Source organism: Pinus tabuliformis, chromosome 1_2 (assembly GCF_031772625.1).
Source record: "Pinus tabuliformis cultivar Carrire ecotype Pingquan chromosome 1_2, CPIR1, whole genome shotgun sequence".
Lineage (NCBI taxonomy): Eukaryota > Viridiplantae > Streptophyta > Pinopsida > Pinales > Pinaceae > Pinus > Pinus tabuliformis.
The window spans coordinates 214,969,327-214,983,288 of NC_142298.1; the positions used below are offsets into that span (position 1 = coordinate 214,969,327).

At 36.9% G+C, this 13,962-nt stretch overlaps 1 pseudogene; it reads right to left on the reverse strand.

The window, feature by feature from the left end:
- Nucleotides 1–12,983, reverse strand: part of LOC149205198 (putative beta-D-xylosidase 7) — a 58,306-nt pseudogene extending 45,323 nt beyond the window's left edge.
- Between the last annotated feature and the right edge of the window lie 979 nt (nucleotides 12,984–13,962).

Here is a 13,962-nt window from a genome sequence, read left to right on the forward strand (position 1 = left end):
GGTATCAACCACCATCCATCACATCATATTTAAGAGAAAATTCTAAGGTTCAAGCAGTGGAACATCACATCGAACATCAACAACAAGTCCTCCAACTCTTAAAGGATAACCTCGTGTTGGCAGAGAATAGAATGAAACAACAGGCAGATCAACATCGCAGTGAAGGAAGTTTTATGTAGGTGATTGGGTATTCCTATGGCTACAACCATATAAGCAAATTTCCCTCAAGCAAGCTAAGAAGGATAATAAATTATCACCAAAGTATTATGGTCCATACAAGGTGTTGCAAAAGATTGGTACTATGGCATACAAATTGGGGCTTCCTGCAGCTTCTCGATTGCACCCAGTTTTCCATGTTTCATGTTTAAAGAAGGTTATAGGCAACAAGCTCCCAGTTCAAACAATATTTCCAGAACTTGACGAGGAAGGAAAAATTATATTGGAATCGGAAGCAGTCATAGAAACAAGAACTCGACAGTTATGAAATCGATCAATTTCAGAGTATCTTATCAAGTGGAAGAACTTATCCGATGAAGATTCCACATGGGAGGATAAGAATTTTATGCAGAAGTGTCCAGAACTACTCAAGCGTTGAGGACAAAACTTTTTTGAAGGTGAGGGGCATGTTGGGTCCCTATAATACTAGTGATTACCCCATTACTATTGTAGTTGTACCCCTTATTAATATTGTTGTGCCCCTATTGCCCCCATATTTTTATTACTGTGCCCCATAGAATTCCTCTATTGTTATTTTTGTGGCTTTATATTATTATTGTTAGGTTGGATGGATTATATTGTGACTCCTTAGACTCCTATATATAGAAAGGAGGTTTTGTCATTTGAATCATCCAAGAATTGTTCATTTATGTAATGTAAAGGAGGTTGCCCCCTCGAAGAGGCTTAATTCTAAGGCGTTGATATATCTTTTCTATCTTTTCTTGAGCTGGTTTCATAACAAGGAGTGACAAGGGATTCCTAGAAATATTAAGGAATGTTAGAGTGCTAGGGAAGCATGCAACTAATATGTGCCAACACATGCAAGGAAGTGTTAGCTGGGAGTGCTAGGGAAACATAAGGGAGCGTTGCATAAAAATGCATGGAAATGAACAAATAAGAGTTTTTTGTTAGAAGTTTCAGTGAGTTCCAAGTGTGCTAAGGAGGGAGTGACTAGGTATGCTAGGTAGTGTTAAAGCATGCTAGAGTCCAGGGTGACATGCCAGGATGTCATAGGTGCTAGGGTGTACCAACATGTGCCAAGGAGTGCTAACGAGTGCTAGGGAAACACAAGGGAGCACTAGGTCAAAATACATGGAAATGAATGAATAAGAGTCTGTGATCGGGAGTGTCAACAATTTCTAGGTGTGCTAAGGAGAGAGTGACAAGGTATGTTAGGTAGTGCCAAGAAATGCTAGAGTTCTAGGGTGGCAGGTGAAGATGTGTCAGTTGTTAGGGTGTTCCAATGTGTGATAGGGATTGTTGTAAGGGAGTGTCAAGGAATCATAAGGAAGCAATAGGTTAAAATACATGGAAATGAATGAATAAGAGTGTGTGATAGGGAATTTCAACAAGTTCTAGCTATGTTAAGGAGGGAGTGACAAGGTTATATGCTAGGTAGTACGAAGGTATGCTAAACTACCAAGGCATGTCAGGAAGTGCTGCAGTGTGCTAGGGTGTGTCAAAGAATGCCAAGGAATGTAGGGGGTGTTAACACATGCCACATAGTTCCAAGGAATGCTAAGACGTTCCAAGTGCCATGTCATGCCAAGATGTAAACTGTGTTCCTTAGTTGTTTTACGACCACGGTTGGATGTGATGAGCCTTGCCTTGGTAACTTTTTAATTGGGATGAGTTGATATTGGAAATGAGTAGTCTAAGATGTGTTATAGGTAGTTCTTAGGTGAACAAGACATATGTTGAATTTCCATGACACATGAGAATCTAGGTTTGGTGTTAGAATCTTTGATGTGAACACACTCAAGTGCCACAACACATCTACTTTGCATAACAAAATACATACACATAGGGAATCAACTAGTGCACATGATATTTTTTAACATTTTCAAACCCTTCTTCATTATATTACAAACTATAATAGAATAGGCTAGAGCTCCCATACCAGGGATCATGGCCCTTTACAATCACACTGATACAAGGAATACAACTAGGACTTGGTGTTAGTCCTTTGACAACCAATATACCTTGAAAAAGACAACACTTGACCTACCTGCTGATGGTGGCCACATACAACCCTTTCAGTCCACATGTCTTCAACACATCTGGAAAGTCCTCTTACCTCCCATGTTGTAAGTCCTCAATATGCCTCTATCAATGAACTCAAATCCTTTAGGTTACTGAACTCAACTCAACAAATGTTTCCATCTATCTACCTCCTTTTTCCTTCAAGGTATGCAAAAAGTCTTTGAACAACTTTTCACAAATCCGTTTGTGAACAAGTCTTTGGTCTACCCACTTTTTCCATACTATTGCTCCAAGATGAGAAGTCTAGCACTATGAAGGTTTCCTTCTTCTCACTGACTCAATCCTCTACAATACACTCAACTAGGGATGGTTTGCTAGCCTACTTGACTACTACTTTAGTCCTTCCAAGTCTACATGTCCTTAGGCCCAATACACCTACCCTTCTTCCAACGCTGTTGTCCTTCACAAGTATAGGAATTAGGGCTTTTCTTTGACAATCACCTAACAACCATTCAACTGAACTTGGACTACCATCAATTTTTCCAACCACAGTCAATTATTTTACTAATCTAGGGCCCACAACACAACCCTCATCTAGGGCTCTTCAAATATGCCACCTAATAGTGATTTGAATCCTCTCAAAATCACTATTCTTGTGTAAACATTTATTTGTTGTCCAATCTATGAAAAATCTAAACTACTCCACTTATCATCCTTCTAAAAATCTATAAATCATTGAACTAGGGTCACAAATCATCCACTAATAGTCCATTGATTAACTGTTTATAGGTTGCTTCATTTATTTGTCCAAAACTTTATGGAAATTCCACCAAAATCAACTCTTCTTCATGTCAATCCATTCCTCATATGGCACATTTCTTCTGCTCAATCTTCTACTTAGGTTTCACCCTCCTTTGGGTCTGCTATCTCCACACATACTTCTGCAAACCATCTATATTGCAAATATAAACCTCTCTCTAAGGGTCATGACCCCTTTTATTCTATGTAGATTTGTCATAGTCTTAAGGGCATAGCTTATGGACTGAACATGCTAGGAACCCAACCTAACTAGGGAATTATAATTTTGTTCTAATTACTTTATAACAAGCCCTATCCACCCATAGCAAAAACAACAACTCTTCCCTCCATAAGAGACTTAGCCTAGCTCATATGGATCCATATATTCTAGGCATTTCTTTGACTAAATATTTACTTGAAATTTAGATCTCTATGACCCTTAAACTATGATTACCTTAGTCAATATTACACTTGCATCTACTTCTATTCTGGCCCTAAATTCCAGTGCATGCCCTCCTCCATTTGTGTTGGTCTTTATCATAGAACTTGTAGCCTAATAACCATCATACGAAAGGGTCTCAACCCTCTCTCCTATTTCATAATTTGATGCAAACTTTACATAGAAATACCACTGAAATCACATGTCCAAATTCTCATGAGACGCCTCACTTGAGCTCGATTTGCCAAAAGAGAACCAATAGTATGCCATCCTACTTCCTAGCTTGAACTCATTAAGGAATGTGAAATTCATTTGAACCCTCACATGATGATCTTGCTCTTGGTGGATGATCATGGCCTCCCTTTAGCAACCCTTAATCAGCCCTTTAACTTGACCTACTTTAGGAATACATCTCTCCTGGCCTCAATAAAATGATTTCCTTCTCACTTGATGTTCATATTAAGGCCTCCTTAAATATCTTTTTCTAGCTAGGCCTCTTAGGAACCCTCTAGAACTTATGTGTTTTATCCACTTAGACCTTAGGAGATATTAATTTTCCTTTTTATTTGTTTTTATATTTTAAACCCCATCTTTGTCCAAAACTCATTCGCTTGGGTTCTTTTCCCACAAAGCCTTTTGTGACCAAAATCACAAACCCATCTCACTAGGCTTGTGGAGTACCTCGCAAGCTACTACATAGTCTAGTTGTGGTAACCATAACTTGTTCAAGCTCTTGTAGTCAAGCGAGGACTTGGTTAGGTTCCCAAGTTGCAAATTAATTAAGGGTAGTTGTGAGGGCTTAATAGCCAAGGAGGGCAGGGCATGCCAAGGAATGAAAAGGTGTGCTAACACATGCCAACAATGTCAATGCATGATGAGGAGTGTTAGGGAGTGCTGAGGCATCACAAGGGAGAACTAGGTCAAAATGCATGGAAATGAACAAATAAGAGTGTGTTCTAAGGAGTGTTAGTGAATTCAAGTTTTCCAAGGACGAAGTGTGTTAGAAGAAGTTCATAATAGGATTGTTGGAGACAAGCCTAGGGTTGCGATAAGGGGCTCGATAGAGCAATTTTAGACAAAGGAACACTTTGTGCTTGACACAATACTGCTTTTCCTTTATCTATTATTTTTATATGACATGTGGTACACTTTGGCCGAATGCTCATATTTTAAACTATTTTAGACAATTGCATATTGTACATTGTTGTGTATACATTTTGGGGCACTTGACTTGTGTTGACTTATGTCTTGTTTGTCTTGTTTGTCTTGTGGTTCTTGAAAACACTTATTTAATGCTCTATTGTTTATATGAACTACACATACATGTGAAATATAGCTTGTGTAAGCTATGTTGCTTAGTTGTTTTATGGACATGGCTAGGTGTGATCCCTGTCTTGGTAATTTCATAAGTGGGACAAGTTATAGGCAGTTCTTAGGTGAACAAGGCACAATCTACTTGTAGTCGGTACAATTGGTCAAGTTGTTGTGGCTAAAGTACACCAATGTCACTTCAAATGCAGTAGCTAAGGACTTGATTAGGTTCCCATGTCGTGAAAAAATGTAAGGCTAGTTGTGAGGGTATGAGTGCCAAGGCATCCTAGGGAATGATAACATGTGCCAAGTGCTAAGGCATGGCAATATGTGTCAAGGATGTGAAAATACATGCCAGGGACTATCAAGGCAACAAAAAAGAGAAACAAGTTAAACTTCAAGGAAATGAACACATAAGAGAGTTAATAAGTCGTCAATTTACCTTTTCCAAGAGGGGCATGCTAGGCACACCAACACTAGATGCCAATAGTTGCCAAGTGCCAAATCTTCCTTTGTTACTTCTCATCTACTTTCCAATAATTGATCTCCAATAAATTTAATATTAAACCATTCCAAATCTTACAAAGGCATCTTAATCAATGTTAGACATTCTAAGACTTGCAAAGCACCAACACGTGCCAAGTGCCAATGTGTGTCAGGGAGCGATGCACATATTATCAAGTGGAAGGGAATGTCTAAGAGTGTTAAGGTGTGCCAGAGAGTATGAATGCATGTTGAGGAGTGTTAGGGAGTACTAGGGAAACTCAAGGGATCAATAAGTCAAAATTTATGGAAGTGAATGAATATGAGGGTATCCCATGAAGTGTCAATGAGTGCTAGCTAACATGCCAAGGAGGGAGTGACAAGTTATGTTAAGCACTGGTAAAGCATGCTAAGGAATACCAGGGCATGTCAAGAAGTGAAAGAGTGTTTTAGGGAGTTACAGTGTGTGTTAACATGTTCCAAATAGTGTCAAGGCATGCCAAGTCATTCCAGATGCTAAGGCATGCTAGTATGTGCAGGGTGTCAGGGTATGCCAATATGTGTGGAGTTTCAAGGCAGTAAATGAAAGAACCAAGCTAAAATTCAAGGAAATGAACACATAAGAGGGTTAATAAGTCATGACTTTATCTTAAAGGGGCATGCTAGGCACACTAATAACAGGTTCCAATACATGCAAAATGCTAATGTGTGTTGATGCATTGCGAAGTGTTCCAGTGCATGGTAGGGACTATAGGGCATGCTAACACCTGCTAGGAGACGGCTCTGCTATGCTAGGGCCTTCCAACATGTGCTTGGGTGTCCTAGTCATAGAAATATGTTCTATGTATAAGATGTTCCAATACATTCGAGGTGCTAAGGAATGCTAGTGTGTTCCAAAGCATGTTAAGGTGTGCCAACAATGTTGAGGAGTGCTAAGTCTCTCTCATTAATAGAATTGACAGAGCTTGATTATGTATTAAATAATATGGTTCCTACACACTCTAGTGGAGCTTTATATAAAGGTAATTTGCTATATAATAAACCTAAAATAGATGAGTCATGTATTGACCCATAGGAAACCTATATTCTCATTACTTGAGGGAAATTATACACACTAATTACTTATTAACAAATTGAATTACTCTAACCACTATGGAATTGGACACATAATGAAAAGGAATCCACAACATTGTTATTAAATCATTATCTTTTGACAAAAAATATAGTAACATGCACATAGCATCATCAAAAACTCATTGGAATGATCAATGATGACGAACGTTTTTTGACCGTCACCAAAAGTAACCAAAAAGAGCATTGGTGAGGGTCAATAAAAGATCATCACTAGAAGTGTCACCAAAGAGACAATTAGTGATGGGCCTTTAACAACCCTCACGAAAAGTTTCAAATGGATTTAGTGACAAGCCTTAAAGGACCATAACTATATGCACTTACAACAATGATTTTTTAAGGACCGTCACCATATGTAACATTGGTGACAGGCCTTAAAGCTCCGTCATAGGCATGACCCTCACCAATGACTTTTTTTTTGTAGTGATATCTATATATATATATATATGTTGTTTTTACAAAATTTGTGCTCGAGGCACATATGGCCACATGGCCCATATAAAAAACTACATGAAAATATCTAAGTAGACTAATCAAGGTGCTCATGATAACATGCCACTGTATGAGATATATTGCATAGTAGCTGACCAATATTCCTAAGCACTCTGATAGTGTGTTGTAGAAGTCACATCGTAATCTGGTTGATGTGTGTCAACCCCTCTCGATGGCGCTCCACCTCTGTTAGGATCTCGACTACATTAAGATCCCGTAGTGCATCCCATCCTACTGCATCAACCTATATTGGTTCCACTAATTCCTATAGTTTTTCTCCTACACGATGGAGATATGAAGCACCTACCGTCGAACAAGCCCAATATTTGCATGAAAAATCAATAGTTTAGACTTGAAAACATCAAAAATAAAAATAAAAATTGTAAAACTTCCAAAAATTCAAATTGTTGAAATATCTTACCTCTAACACCCCATCTCTCACCCTCAAGAGGCATGAGCTTAGGGTTGTCACAAAATTCCATCCCTTCATATGAATAATCATTTATCATAATGAATTGTCTATGCAACCATTAAAATAAGGTTGGTGAGAAATTGATCGCTAATAGACTTGCATGTCGGGACATATGATCTATCCACCTCCTCATCTGTAGAAACATTAGATAAATGGGCTCGAGCATAATATGCTGAGCCTATAGTAATGGAACCTTCACTAGAGAAAAAGAGACCAAAATGGAACTATAGCTAAAGTTTTTCAACTTTCCCTCTCTTGCTTTAGAAAATTGTTCTTTTATATTAACCAACACTTCCTCACTCCAGTTGAATATTGTTGGCTCCAAACACTCCACACCATATTGAATGTATGATCTTCTAGCCACATGAATTCTTTAGCTACCCACCAATCTGATAATGATGAATAAGATCGTTCTTAAAGGAAGTGGGTTATATCACTTATGCTAATATTTCCATCTCTAGTTGGTTTGGATTGAGGTCTGAAATAAGTGGAAATATAATCTTTCACCATTTCTCCACCCCTTCTCCCACCTAGGAGACATAGGGGGCACTCACATGGATAAAATTGTCAGAAAAATATATGTCCTCTATCATTGTCTTAAGAAGATTTTCCCCAAATTTGAATGCTTGTGCTTGGACATCTGATGAATGAACAAGATATGCTAGTAATTCCATCTGTTGCCTCATACCAAGAAGCCAAAAGAATTTCAAAGATCCATAGTTTTCAGTGCCTGGATGGTAGTGGGATCATTAGCTACATTCAAATCATGTTCTTCATGTTTTGTTTCTTTCCATATAAAGGTCATTTTGTGTTAATTAAGACTTGAAACATCAAGAAGAGACTCATTAGGATCCATTCCATTTAATAAAATTGAAAACATTTGAATGGAAACTAGAAAACATATTTTAGATTTGCACCCAACACACCCTTATCACGAGAGAAATTGTGTTGCACCCCTTCCTTGCAATGTATGTTCACTTAGGTTCGACACACCTTTCGACCATTTGGGCCTTCGTTGGTTATAGGGTGAGTTCTTTAAACCCCAGGGTCCTCACAAATAATTAAAACTTGCATGACAACATAAAATGGGACCATGAATTGAAAGATAAAGGTCTTAGCTCTTACCTATAAGTAACAATGCTTGAACGATCCATTGGATTGAGTGCAATCAACCACAGAAGATCGAGTGAAAAAAATACTTAGAAATCCTATTTTTGAATGAAAATGTGAAATGGTAAAGATAAATAGCCATTTTGAATAGTCATTTTGAATATTTATGGTTCTTTCTTCCATTATCTTATTCGTATTTAATGATTTGACCTAGTTACAACCCATTTTTACCATGAAATAGGTATTTTTAATCCTTTTTGTGATGTTCTGAGTAGGTCGACAATTGTTTGATAGATTTTGTCGTGTTTTGAACAGATGTTTTTGCCAAGGATAACACTTTTTCACTTTTTCACACTCCGTAAAATTACAAAACAAGAACCTCCTAGAGACCTCTTTTAGCACTTTTCAGACTCCCAAAATATTAAAAGATTGTCGAGCAGTTGTCTTTTTGAAATTGTTAAATTAAGTGAAAAGATGTCCTTAATATAAGTTTAACTCTTTTTCTGGACTGAGATAAACTACTTATGAAAAAGGAATACCTTAGTCAAGTATGGCTAAGAGGTTCTCTTAGGTATTATTTTCTACCTTTCCGAACCTAAGGGACTATCCATGAAAAGGAACATCAAGGTTTGTCTTTTCACCTGTTTTTCAAACTCTCTAAACATGAGAAATATGTTGAGTTATACCTTCGTAGGACTCGTTAAAAAGTCAAAAAACAATGGACTCATCATTCATGATGGGACCAAACCACTCCTTTGGGTTCATTAAATATTATTAGAGAGATTCATTTGAAGGATGAACTTACAGATCAAGCATTTGTCATCCTCCTCAAGATTGTTAAAAAATCAAGAGGTATTGACCAATATGGTTGGGAAAATTGGGAAAACATGGTACTCCATTCATTAATGGTAGCGATTTGCTCTTGAACATGAAACTCTTCCACTTCATCTCCATGGGTGTTGGGTTGGGAAATCTGCTAGTATTTTGCTTTATCATGCCTTTTCAAAGCCTCCATTTTTTGTTCTTGGTTAATGCTTCCAACTCCATTTTAGTGTCGCCCTTGTGTTTAAGAGATTTCATTCAGTGCTACAATGCTCTTAAGCCTTGATTTTAGTATGCCTCTCCTAATCCAGTTCCGTATCAATATCATTTTGATCATTCTCTCTCAAATCATCATCCTGTTTGGTGTCGTTGATGGGGGATACATCAAGACCCTGCTATCATGGGTAGTTTCCTATCGACCTTAGCTCATTATCTAGGAAGATGACTTAAGAACACCCCTTGGTACCTTGGTTCTTGCATACATAAATGGAAAGTTTCCTCACTCTTGGAAATAAGTATTTATCATTGGCCTTCAACTAAAACATTTTGTGTGGTGTTCGACATCAACTCATCTACTCACACTATACAAATTGTACTAGAGTTCCTTGAGAGCCATTAACATCATCGAAGGTTTATCTTGCATCTATTAACAACTTACATCATTGACCGATAATCGGATGGTTTCTACCATGTTAGACTCTAGCTCATTGATTCACATGGTTAGACTCATACATTGGTTCGTCATGTGAATGAGATATAAGACCTCGAATCTAGTTTCATCCATTCAAGTTGTGAGTTTGGGAGTAATACAAGATCACAACGTATGATGGTTATGATCGTATAGGCATCCATCCAATCATGGGTCCACCATTAGTCATCTATGGATGTGTATTTTGATCATTATACATCTAACGTTAGCTTATATTCTGAGTATGGGTATACCTGCCTCAGCAAAGATGTCATGATGTAAATGTACTATAACAGATGATAATCTCATCGGTTATTCTTGATCCTGACTTTTCACAAGATAAGGAATTTTAGTCATCAACTATCATTTCTAACTTTTCACTTTAGGGGGCAATTTGGGATAGTCCATTTTGCTACATTTGGTTAATAGGCCTGCAAACTAGATCAATAAACATCCTTTGACCCCTTTTCATCATCCTTGCACAAATCCGTATGCATGACTCTTACTAATCCCTGAGTTTCTACCAGAATGTACCTTATTTCGGTCATTTTAAGGACCAATGCACCCTGACCCCTCCTTGGCCAAAGTTAACTACCAATTTGCACTACTCTATACCTTAGCTGATCAGTAGCAAGTTGCTCTATGTGAGGGTGTGTTGATTCTGAAATTTGGGAAAAAACAAGAATCCTGAAGCTTCCTCTTCCAGAAGCTTCCAAGATATGTTGTAACTATTTACCTCAAATAAAATTATCGAATCCTATCCTATCCTACATTGGATTTTTCATGCCTTATCCCTTGAGCTCATCCTCCCATCAAGAGTGGATGTCAATCCTAGATTGGTAAAAGGATAATAATTCATGAACTACCTCCTCCACCTATATATTTATTGCCATCCATAGGCAAGGGGTTGGATTTTGGAGAGTGATTCTACCCTTACGCTGTTGATGTGAGAGATATATTTCCATGCATTAGGGTGATTAGAGGTACACTTTGTGACAAGGAAAGGACAAGTCAACTTGGAGGAGCCCTTCTACAAGATCAACACCTATTTTTGGTTGTAACTCGCTCCAGTTCTATTAATGCAAAAAGTTCTTTGTTTTCCTATATATGATGTTATTGTTTCATGTATTTCAATACCATGTTGATATATTGAATAAAGTGATTATATGATGCTACATATATTTCTTAGATCACTGGTTTGTGTTATCTGACTGTGTAGGTTCTAATTATAGTGATTGGTTCTAGGATTGGAGCATACAAGCCAAGGAAGGAGCGAAGCATACACCATATTCCAGGTAGGATTAATCACGTTATCTGTTTACTTTAAGGAAAACATTATTCTTCTCCTTGTCTTTCTGTTGTTCTAGGTCAGTCCACCAGGCTTAGGGAAGATACTTCTGTCCGTAGTCATAGATTCCATATAACAATCTCCCTAGCCATTCTTCTAACGAAATGGGAGTAATGTAGTTTTGAAATAATACCAACATCCAGAGACTTTTCGTTGAAAGTAGACAAAAACCACATTTAGAAACCAAATATTTTGAAAAATGTAATAAATTCTTTAAGCCTCAGCCTCCCAAAGCTTTAGGTTTGGTAATGGAGCCCCATATTACCCACGGAAGTGCACCATTCTCTTGATTTCCTACCCAAAGAATGAAAAAATGCAACCTTCTAATATTGTCCAAGACACATTTGGGAATCCATGCTAACGAGACCCAATAAACCAGAATAGCCTCTAACACTGATTTTGATTAGAACCAGACGTCCTCTATAGGAAATCCATCTATGGAACCAATAGTTCAATTGTTCATCTTGTTGTACCTCTGAGATGATAATGGTCAATTGATCATACCAGAGCATCTAAGATATTTTTTTGGGGGTTTTAGTTTTGGTTTTTATGGAGGACCAATACATAAAACAAACTATAATAATGATGTATTTAAGCTTTTTAGATAGTACTAATAAATAACCAAAGGGTTTTTATTTAACTTCACAAAGTGATATAAGTTGATAAAATGTGAAAAAGAATAATAAGAAGATATGATTACTTTAAACTTCAGATAGAAATATAAATCATCATAAGTGGGAAAACCTTTGACCAATGTTTAGAAGTTAAACAAAATATGCTTAAAATTACATAAGATACTGACAATTTTATGATTCAGAGGGAGCCTTTCAGACAAATAGTCCAATATCTCAATCTCTTTATAATAATAACTTCGGAAGGAATTTTAAGAATAATTGTAACACATTTATTCTCACCTGATATCTCTGTAAAAATTAAGCATATGCAGATTAACAGAATCAATGAAACACATGATAAACTTACAGAAGAAAATGAAACTGTATAATACCAAATTCAGAATCCTTTGCTTTATTATCTGTGATCTAGAAAAAGCTTGAACATCAATGCTTTAAAAAATTGCTTATGGAAAGGTACCACCTTTAATAACTCATAGAAGAGAGTTATTTATACTAGTTTAGATAGTAAACAAAATACCCTAAACTGATTAAAAAATAGGCTGAAAGAAAATAGTAGAAGGAAACTATTGAACGATGTGTCCCTATTTTGTAGGAAGTTGTTGATGATTGTTCCTTCAAATTATGTTGTGCTGTCTTCTTGTTGGAATGGAAAGTTAATAAATTGTTTAACACAATTGATCCCACCTCTTCTCACTCGGTATCTCTAGATTTACCATCCTTCTAAGTATCTCATCAACTTCGGTATATCTTTCAGAATTGGGTTTAGTGAGAAAAAGATGTCCAACTTCATATTTAATTGTGAGGTCAGGGCTCAAAGCTTCCAAAAACTCTTTGCAAGTATTTTGTCTTTTTATCCCTGCAAATTGGCTGCTATCTGTTGCAATAGTATATAATATTTCATGGTAATCCTCCAATTTTACAAGCTGATCCTTTGATGACACTAACTCTGGTAAACCTTTCTTATGCAATACAATGAATTTAGAATGAAACCTTCTGACTGTAGTCTTCAAAGCTTCACACTTTGTTTTCAGCTGAGTTAATAAATTTTTATTCATTAGGACTTTCTTAATCTCAAAATAGTAGTTGTCCTATCTAGAATATTCATCTCTTCTAACTATTGCCTAGTCTTAGAGTTTAGTACTTTGATCATCCCTGCTACTTCTTTGGGTTTTGTGCCCAATGCTGCCTTTTGATTATCTATCTCTATCTTGCATCTAGCAATCAATTCTTGCTGCTCAAAAATGATTTGTATGGATGGCCATCCTTCTATTATGGAGTGGTTGATATCTAACCAAATGTCTTCTTTAGCTTGGGTGAAAGTGTTTGCCATTAGAGTCTTACTCTCTAATTTTTTGACCCTTTGTTCTAACCTATGTGATTTCTGCATTTACTCTGCATACAAGGCATCGTTCTTTACCTTATTTGACTCCAGGGCTTGGAACTTCTGGAGTAGCTTTTCATTTTTCTGTTTTTGTACCTGTAACTCTTGTGATAATATTGTTGTTCCAATTGTTGCTAAAGATGAAGCAATGTTAGTACGAGATGAGCTTAGATTTGTACCTATTATGGGAATTGTTGTCACTAAGGTCACAACAAGATGTGGTGCCCATTTTTCCTTGAGCAGTTTTTCTATTTGCTTTTCCATTTTCTTTATCTGTATGTTTTGCTCAATAATGAGCTTCAACATATCCTCCCTGTACTGTTCATTTTCTACCATCTCTTTGGTTTGTAGATCCTCGGTTGATGGAAGTTTCAACTGTTTCTTCGAGGCTGCTATCTCTGTATTCTTCTTCTTGATAATTTCTTCAATCGCTTTACAGTCCTGGGGATCATATCCAATCTTAATAATAATATCTTCTAAAGATTGTAATTTTTTATCTTTAGATGAAGATGATAGTTTCTGAATCTTAAGCTGTGACTGCACATTTGACAAGGAAGATATGAGCTTTGAAAGAGACATGGAAGTTGTAGTCATCGTTGAAAATAACATTCCCATGATTGCCTATGCAAATCCATTTGGTCAATAGGATATAT